Source organism: Lepidothrix coronata, unplaced genomic scaffold (assembly GCF_001604755.1).
Source record: "Lepidothrix coronata isolate B3197 unplaced genomic scaffold, Lepidothrix_coronata-1.0 Scaffold66, whole genome shotgun sequence".
Taxonomy (NCBI): domain Eukaryota; kingdom Metazoa; phylum Chordata; class Aves; order Passeriformes; family Pipridae; genus Lepidothrix; species Lepidothrix coronata.
The window spans coordinates 3,370,562-3,379,817 of NW_016690246.1; the positions used below are offsets into that span (position 1 = coordinate 3,370,562).

Below are 9,256 nucleotides of genomic sequence, written 5' to 3' on the forward strand. Positions count from 1 at the left end.
TGCAATTCTCTGCTGAAGAATGACAGATGCATGCACAGCCTTATCAGTCATAGATGTATCAGGTTGTTTAAGGTTCTTCTTTTGGTTGCCTTTTTAGCCACAGACTTAGAATAACATTGGAAAGGATTCAAGTTTAGTCAGCTGAAACAGGCTTCCATTAAAGCCATAAACAACCAGATAAGAAAAGTGAAGAAAGAAAACAAGGAAATTGAAAAAAGGGGATATTCAGGAAAGACACAGTGGATGTGATTCAGCCAGGTTTTTGCTGCCTGACCAGGTGACATCTCTGGGATTCTGAAGGCACAGGGTTGTCACCGTGGGTTCCACAACCCTAAAGGTAGGAATGTGGCAGCCACCACAGTAAAGCTTACTCCTTTCAGTCCATCTGCTCTCCTGTCATTGATATTTACAGCCCCACAAATGCAGATAGGCCCAGCCTCCCATGCTTTCATTATTAGACTCAGCATGCAGCACATAAAATTTTGTTCATTAATTCCCAATTTCACATTTGTCTTATTTATCAAACACAGCCTTTGGGGGATAGTAATGAGAATCTGGGGGTTTGTTAATCTCATTTTTTCTCTTTAACCCTTTCTTTACTTGTATGAACAATTTTAGATACAGCCTTGACTCTGTTTTTTTATTTCAGAGACTTGAAATAAAAACTTCTCATCACTATGCTTTCACCTTCTTTAAAACCTTCTTGCAGCTAGAAAAAAGAACCAGAATACAGCTTGTTAAACAAATATTGCAATTTACCCTCATTCCTGTACCATGAGCATCCACTTACCTCCTTCTGTGAACTTCTCTCTCTTACCTTCCTTCTGAAATCAGTAAATATCATTTTTCATTTGTTCAACTTTAAAAAGATTTAAAGGACAGGATTGTAATAAACTCTTGTCAACATGGTTTTAGGGAAATAGTTCCTGTCAAATACCTGAATTGCTTCTAAAATTATGTTACAATTTTGATTGTGTCATAGCCCCACAATTATCTTTGTCTTTTATAGATCTGTTAAATTAATACAACATTACACTGATCTAAAAATTGGTACTATATAACATAAATGCAATCAGGTAGAAAGCAAATTCTGGAAAACATCCCTGCCAATAGAGGATCATCAGTAAGAAAGTTTCACTAATCATGCCTTTGTTTTTGAAAATGATGAAGGAGGAAATCGCAATTCAAGAAAAAAAAGACTGAAAAAGCAGTAAACAGTAATGAAGAACACAACAGATAAAACCCTCTGAGCCCATTCAAAGAAATTTGTAGAGCCAAAGGATATTTAGAAATTATTTCCTTTTTAGAAAGATGAAGGAAGGCTAGACTTACAGAATAGGGGACCAGATACAAGAAATGACTGAGACTATGATAGACCAAAACTGTAACGACAAAATCCAGCTTAATACATTAACTGATTAAGTGCTATAGGTATGGTGAGTGAAAACTGAAATACTCTGTGTGGTTTAGGCCCATTTTTAAAAAGAATGTTGACAAACTAGAAAAGATAAAGCAATGAAGTTATTTGAGACCTGGAGTGACACAAATAACAAGCTTGGTCTCTTTTAGCTTATCAAAATGATGATCAAAGAGTGATTAGGTAAGCATTTCAAAAGAAGAAACTACTGAGTGTAACACAGGTTTTAATTCCAGCAGTGAAAAACCTATCAAGAATCAGTGGTGAGAGATAGAAAAGGAAGGGAAAGAGAAAGGGAAAGGAGAGGGAAAAAATGAGGGATGAAGGGAGGGACAAGTGTGGCAGAGAAATAGATCAACCATAGAACTATGTTTAAAAAGCAAGTGATTAACCACTGAAACAAACTACAAAATGAAAAGTTTTACTCTTCATCATTTAGGCTTCCAAATTAAGTCTGCTTTCTCAAACATGCCTTTTAGTAGAAAACAAAACTTATTGGGAGGAACTATTATCACTTCAGTAGAGAGTATCCTTAACAGTCTGTGGCACATGGGAAGCCATCTCAAATGATCCAAGGACCTCTCTTGTCCTATAAAGGTATTTGTAAATAGCTGTTGGTAGTTTTGAGGTCAATGGTTACGTAAAATTTGCTCAAAACCTTGTATTGGGCACTATTTCCTCCTAGTTCAAATTTTGCTATACATAAGTATGGCAAAACTTATAAGTAAAAAAAAAAATAAATTAACTGAGTACATGCTTCATGGTTCCTTTCTTTACAGTCACTTCATGCATGGCAAAAATTGTCTGGTGTTTTATTTGGGAAGAAATGCTGAGGAAGCTTGTTGCCTTTATTATCTAGAGCAGAGGTTAAAAATATGACACAGGAAAACTCTTCTTCTGGCCAAAAAACGTCTATGTTTGACCAAGTTGTACCCTACTGAGAATCACCATTTGCATATTGTTAACATGACAGGAAAAGCAGACAGGAAAAGTCATTTCCAAGAGAAAAGACAAATTTAATCCTACTAATGAATCCTTTTTTGTTGTTTATGTTCTGAGTTTCATTTTGTGGACTGTTAAGCACATATTCAGAGTTTGGACAGTATGCTCCAGATGAGGCTTTTCTGATGTTGCCCTTCCAGGACACCATGTTGGGTGTCCGTGGCAACATTTTGGCAGAGGGGTGGCCTCTGTGAGGAGAAACCTGGGCCTGGCCTTTTCCAAGCATGGCCAGTTTCAGCCATCTCAAACAGACTCACCACAGAGCACAGCTGAGCCCCTTGGCCAACCTGCTGGCCCCTCTGCAACAACTTACTTAAGAAAGGAGAGAAAATGCCAGACAGGCAGAGGATGATGAGGGAACAAAAGACCGCGACAAGTAGCTGAGGGGACACCAAATGGCTTTATCATGACTCGTGAGTTTATTCACTCCTGTTATTCCTATTTTCCCCGAGATCTCTATTGCTGACGGTAGGGGTCAAGCAGCTGGTTGGGAGTTTTAACCATTATGGTATCAAGTGTCAAAAGGGAGTCTGAAAAGTAACTCTGTATGTTTGAAGTGAATCAGGGCAAGGACAAGTCACAGTCCTTGTTTTTTCCTGAGAGGCACAGCAGAACACGCAATGTACAGTCTCTTTCTCAGCATGCAGTTGAGAGGACGTGGCTGGGTCAACACTCACAAACTAAACCTGTGGCTGGGGCCAAGAAATAGTCCTCCACATAATCCTAGGCCATAATTAAGGCATTAGCATAGCACTACCAAGAAGCAAACTGTGTGAGCTGATCCATTTTGGCAGATAAGAAAGTTTAATGGTATGGACATAGCCTATTTCATACCAGTTGACTTCAGTGTCAGGGACTAACCCTGGGCACATTGACTATCAATGACACACCTACACTGTCCACAGAAATTAATCCAGATGAACAAATATGTATTTGCATTTACAGGGTTAATAAAGTTAGCTACATCCTTGCCTGGCATTAACCAACATATTTAGCAGCTATTCCTTGGAACTAACCCTGTCTCTTAAATTTTAATGTTTTTGAGCAAAAAGTATTTTCCATTTTTCTAAACGTGGCATACTGTTGTTGTCAATTTCAATGAGTTATTTAATTATCAACTTAAAATCTGTTTATTTTCAGAGTAAAAATTTGATTTATTGTAACTATGTCAAGTAAGAATTAATGCATGTATTTGTGGTATATAATTCTAAATATTGCAACGCCCTGAGACCTTGAGAAAGGCCTCATGTGCTTGCTTTAAAAGGCACTTCTGGCGTGGGTACAATTTAAACAAACACTGTATGCAAATAAGGAGTTGTAAGTAATCAAAAGAGAGTTCTCCACTAATAAGAGCTAATATTTATTATTGTTCCTATCACTGTTCCTGGAGCCAAAAGTTACAAAACTAGATTCCCTAATTTGACTTATTCATGAATAAATAAAAAGAACACACGCCTCTTTTTTCTTTTTTTTTTCCTCAAAATTAATGAAGTCAAGTTTGTTCCCACCTTCCATACTTCTCCCAACTGAGCAGCTTACTGTACTACCAGTGAAGTGCAACAGACTTTGAAGGAGTCAAGGAGACATTTGAAAATAGATTTGTTCAGCCATACACTGCAAACAGCACAACTGTTATTGACAGAGCGAAAATAGATCCTGCAAGGAGTTAGCACTAAATGGAATTCAGACTCAGGAACAGAATTCTTGCTTAGACTTTACTTTCTTATTTTACTTAGGTAAAATTGTCTTCATTTCACTACAACTGCCATGAGCAGACACAGAGGACCTGTTTTAAAGGTTTCCAGGCAATGAAAGACACTATTCAAAATCATATACTTCAAGTTCATTCCACATCATGCTTGTGACACCTTCACAAGTGTGAAAAATCTTTGTTAAGGGAACAGAGAGATTGCAATAAGAATAGCTCAAACTGTTGGGTCATTGAGGTTATCAAGTCTCAGTGGACATGCCTTATTTTTTCACCTGGAAATGTTACATTAAAAAAATTGAGCTTTTTAGCCCTTCTCTGATCTCTAGAGAGTTCGGCATTGTGCGCAGCCTGTGTGTAAATTATTTTGATGAAATCTGGGAAACGATGGACTCTTTCTGCATGCATCCAAGTAATCTCTTGAAAAAGCAATAGCAATCTTGGGAAATATCAGAATCCAAGCTATCCATAACAGCATTAATTTGATTCCTGGGATGTAGTCCTAATTCATATCACCTAACTTGAGCTATGTAAAAGTTTCTCTTCAGCCTTTATCTCCTATGGTTCCTATACAACAGGGAGGGAGCACAGGGCATGTCCAGATAGGTGACAGAGATCCACAGTGTTATGATGAAGTGTTAGATTAGACTAGACACCAATTTCTGCACAGCTCAAGTTAGTTAAAAAGATTTGCAGCCTTTGTATACAGTCATTTTTCACTTTGGACATTCACATTCCACATACTTTACATTTGCTTTTTTTGCAAAGACCTTTCTGCTTCCAAAATGCAGAGTTTCTCTGAACAGGTACCCATCCAAAGTATTTTCCCAATCCATTCAGAAAACACATTTCTTACCCAGGCCTTCTTGGCTGCACACCATCCAAACCCACACTGAGTTGGGTCATTCATGTTCTCATTACTGGAACTGTTGGCATTTTTGAAAGGAAAAACCAGTAAGTCATGTTTAGGTGTTCAGCAACCTGCTAATGGAAGGTAGAACTCGTCTCCAACCTACAGCAATCATCACAGTTTGCTACCAGCTGATGGCAGGATGCTGTTCCCCACCACCACTTTCCAAGTGTCCAGTCAAACACAGAACCACAACAAACATCCGTGAAAGAAGGCTGAATATAGGCTAGCAGTTTGGAATGTTTTGTCCTCCCACAAACTATGATTGTGTGACTGTCTGCACAGCTGCCTGTAGAAAGCTGCTCAACTTCTGTGAATCGGACAGAGAATTTAAATTGCCTGTTTGGCTCTTTTTAGAAGAATCATATTCATCCACAGTTCTCAGGCCAGCACTGGCCTAGCAAAGACCTCCTGCTAAGATGACCTGCTAAGACCTGGAGAAGCCTTTTTTTATTATTAAAAAAAAAAATAGATTTCTTTAGAATGTAAATTAATTGAAACCACAACTAGCCTTCAAAGAGAAAGCAGGGTAATTACATTGCTACAAGGCAGTAGTTAAATTACTGGAGTAAAGGAGTACCCGTGCGTGTAACTATCCCAGAGGTAATGTTATTATCAGCCTATATGTCATACAGATGCTATTCCTTCCCAGGCTTACTGCATTCTCCTTTCATATAAATAGTCTTCTTGTGTTTCCGTTTTCATTGACTTATTTACATCAGGATTTTCAGTCACTTCAGAAATTAATCACCTGCAAGGCTAAATACAAGTCCCACGGTGAAGGGGTGGAGAAAGAGACTTTCAGACTTCCAGAGCACAGCTACCCCAATCTTGTGATTGAGAACATTTTTTCCTTCCCCACAGCGAAGTTTTATTTAAAACTAGACAGTAAACTGATATTGTGAGGTCTTTCTCAACCTTATATATCGTTTGCTCCTAGTGCACAAACTGAAAGTTTCACAGTAACAATCTCTCCGGTGTAGCATTTCCAGTTTTGGATGCACTACTGTCAGGTAAACAACTACCACCTGCTTTCTTCCGTAATGTGTTCACAGTAGCTGATAATTCTTTCTTCTACCGCTTACCACACATACACATGCACACACACATATATATTAGGATTATAGCTATGGGAAAACACCCTTGGTGAAAACAAAATAACATGGACCAAGAAATATAGCTACCAAAAGGGATAGGTTATCAGTTCTTTTCCATCTGGAAAGCTTTTGTCCATGCATTGCAATCCCCTGATTTTGTCCAAACTGATGTATTTTATTTTCAGAATGACAAAAACCAAATTCACAAAAATATACTGGAAAAGAGCTATTACATCTGCCCCCCCCCAAAAAAAAAAAATAGAGTAAGATACCTTCAGTGTAGATTTTAAACTTTTTTCTACTACACTTTTTAATGTTCTCTGTAGTTTAACTTTCTGGATCAGTAAAAAACATTCTGCTCTCTACTCTGTTTCTCTGGGGGAAAAAAGTCTCATACAAGTGTTTATCATGAGTTTAGACAGAAAGTAACGATATCTCAGGCAGGATCCTTGTAGGGATGGTTTCGTCATATGAACAACCTGAATAAAAGGATCATTACTGTTGAAAGATGAAAAGATTTTTCTTTCCCTCCACTTGTCCTGTCACTTCCTTTCTGCTTTGCTCCTTCCCCTTCTTCTCCTTCTCCCTCCTCCCCCTTGCTCCAGCTCTGGGGTTCATCTGCATGCCATGGCCTGTTTCCATGTCACTGTATCAACTGGGTGATAAGCTATTATTTTTCACAAGAACAATTTTATTCTACATTGGGCAATACTGTATCACTTACTTTATCAGTTATACAGCACTCAATGCCGACATGTTAGGTAGGCAAATCAATCTGTCATCTTAAAATGGTTACTACTTTATTTCCTTTTCTTTCTGTTTAAATATCACACAGCTCTGAGTGCTTTCTGTGCATACGTCAGTGCTTGCTTCAGCACAGGGCTCACTGCAACAGGAGGACCATGGTCACTTCACCAGGCCAACTAAATCAGGACCATGGCTTCCTTTGCTAAAAATATAATCAATAGGGAGAAAACAGCCCATATTCAAACAGAGATTCAACCTGACCTGTCCTGCAAATATGGCTCTTCCCATTTTGCCTCAGCAGGAACCTGTACCAGCTGTAGTCCTATGAGACTACATCAAGCTCCAAAGTTCACCAGTACCAATCTTATCATGTACCTGCAACGAGAGGAAATACTTTTGGAGGCTGAAACAACAGCACACAGTAGCAGGCAACCTGATTTTGCCATGGCTATGTCTAGGCTATCAATCTTACACCTGAAGTGCTCATTTCAGTTCCTCAATAATTTTTGAAACAGACTGGGTGGGAAGGAATATGTTTTAAATGTCCAAATCAGCAGAGCCTGGGCTTTTATTAATAATAGAAGAGGATACAAGAAACAATTGTCATAAGCTCAGCATACTGGCTTTCAGGTGTCTCCACGGAGTAAGGATGTCAGACCAGCTCACACTGCTCACCTATAAACCATTTAGAACCTTCTATTTTGTCCAGGACTTTCTAAGGAGACGAAAAGAGTATCATGCATGTTGCAACATTGTGTAGATTCATCTGCCAAGTTAGGGATGATAGAGCAGATGCAGAGATATGAATCACTATGTCCAGAGGGTATGTGTCAGGGTGATGCGCAAACCTCAGCTACCTCCTCTTGCACTGCAGATGAACCCTGAGTCACGTACAGGGCAAGTCCTGTGTCCCCAAACAACCTGTGACAATGCGTTGGTGGCTGGGCTTGCAGACAAGATTGTGCTTCTAGACACAAAAGAAAATCTTTTCCTGAAGCAAAAAGAAAACTGCAAACAAGTGGGGGGTTTTGTCCCATTTTTCATGCTGTGAACACTTATTGGTGTTTGATGTTTATAAAGACTGTTGTGAGGACACATAAAACTGAACCTGAAAGACCTAACACCTCCCATGCTGGCTAGAGTGATCAGAGATCATCCAGGCATGCCAGTACAGAAACAGCTCCTTGTTAATCAGGTGAACTGCGTGTGCATTTTGTGAAAACCTCCAGATCTAAAAGAGGCCAAAAAGCAGAACTGAGTGTTGCTGCTGAATACTTCCAGGCCAAGAAGAGCCATAGGGAAGAGGTATTGACCATAGAATCACAAAATCACAGACTATGCTGAATTGGAAGGGACCCACAAGGATCATTGAGTCCAACCCTTAGCCCTGCACAGGACCATTCCCAAGAGTCACAACATGTGCCTGAGAGTATCATCCAAATGCTTCTTGAACTCAGCTGCTCCTCAAATGGCTTCCCCTCAAGGTCCTTCACCATCTTCATTGCCCTCCTTTGGACACTCTATAATAGCCTAATATCTTTCTTATTTTGCAGTGATCAAAGCTGCACACAATATTCAAGGTGAGGCTGCACCAGTGCAGAGCAGAGTGAGAGCTACCCATCAATCTGCGTCTAATTAAGACTAATGGAAGCCAACAATGCTATCTCTAAGTGCACATGTACGTGAGGCTTGTACAGTCCAAATAGGCAACATGCCTTTTTTTCTATTTTTTTATGTCTTAGCAATAGGTTAAAAGGTGTTTATCCTTCTTTCTTTCAAGGGACCTCTGTGGCTGTGTTTCCAAAATCCTGGAGGGAGGGAGCCATCAGGGAGAAGGATGGGGAGTGCTCGGCACTGAGACCAGATATACCACAGAAGCCGTATCTTTCTTGGGCCAGAAGTTGCTGGACTATACACTCAGAAGAAATTGTATCTTTTATTTTAAAGCTGAAGAGAAAGTTTGAAGCTGACAGGCTCACTGCTGCCCAAGTGTTGTTTAAGAAATACCTGTACTTTCTTTGATCAGTGAGAGCACCTTTGCTAGTAGGAGTGAGTGGGCAGATGGGCTGAGCTCTGGCCATGCGTGCTTCTCAGCTTCCAAATAAATTTTTCTGAATAGTCAAAGCAAGGCCAGGACCATGACTGTTTTACCATAAATCTATGCTGTTCCTGAACAGCCACTTCTAGCACTGCTTAGGTAAGTGTAATACCAGCTCAGTAATTATCAACTGCACTCTCAGCAACTGCAGTTGTTTGTTTGATAAAACAGCCCTGAGTCATCAGGATTCTGAACTCTTGTGCCCTGGAGGACATCAGCCCAACTTACTCAAGGAAGTAAACCGATAGCTATTAAGGGCATTCATAGCAAAGATGTG

At 39.6% G+C, this 9,256-nt stretch overlaps 1 long non-coding RNA gene across 1 annotated transcript; it reads left to right on the forward strand.

Moving 5' to 3' along the window:
- The first annotated feature begins 237 nt into the window (after window positions 1-237).
- LOC108498904 lies at window positions 238-8,863 on the forward strand. The gene is made up of 3 exons (XR_001875343.1): window positions 238-337; window positions 8,435-8,559; window positions 8,662-8,863. It is a non-coding gene; the product is annotated as an uncharacterized LOC108498904 (long non-coding RNA).
- The last annotated feature ends 393 nt before the right edge of the window (window positions 8,864-9,256 follow it).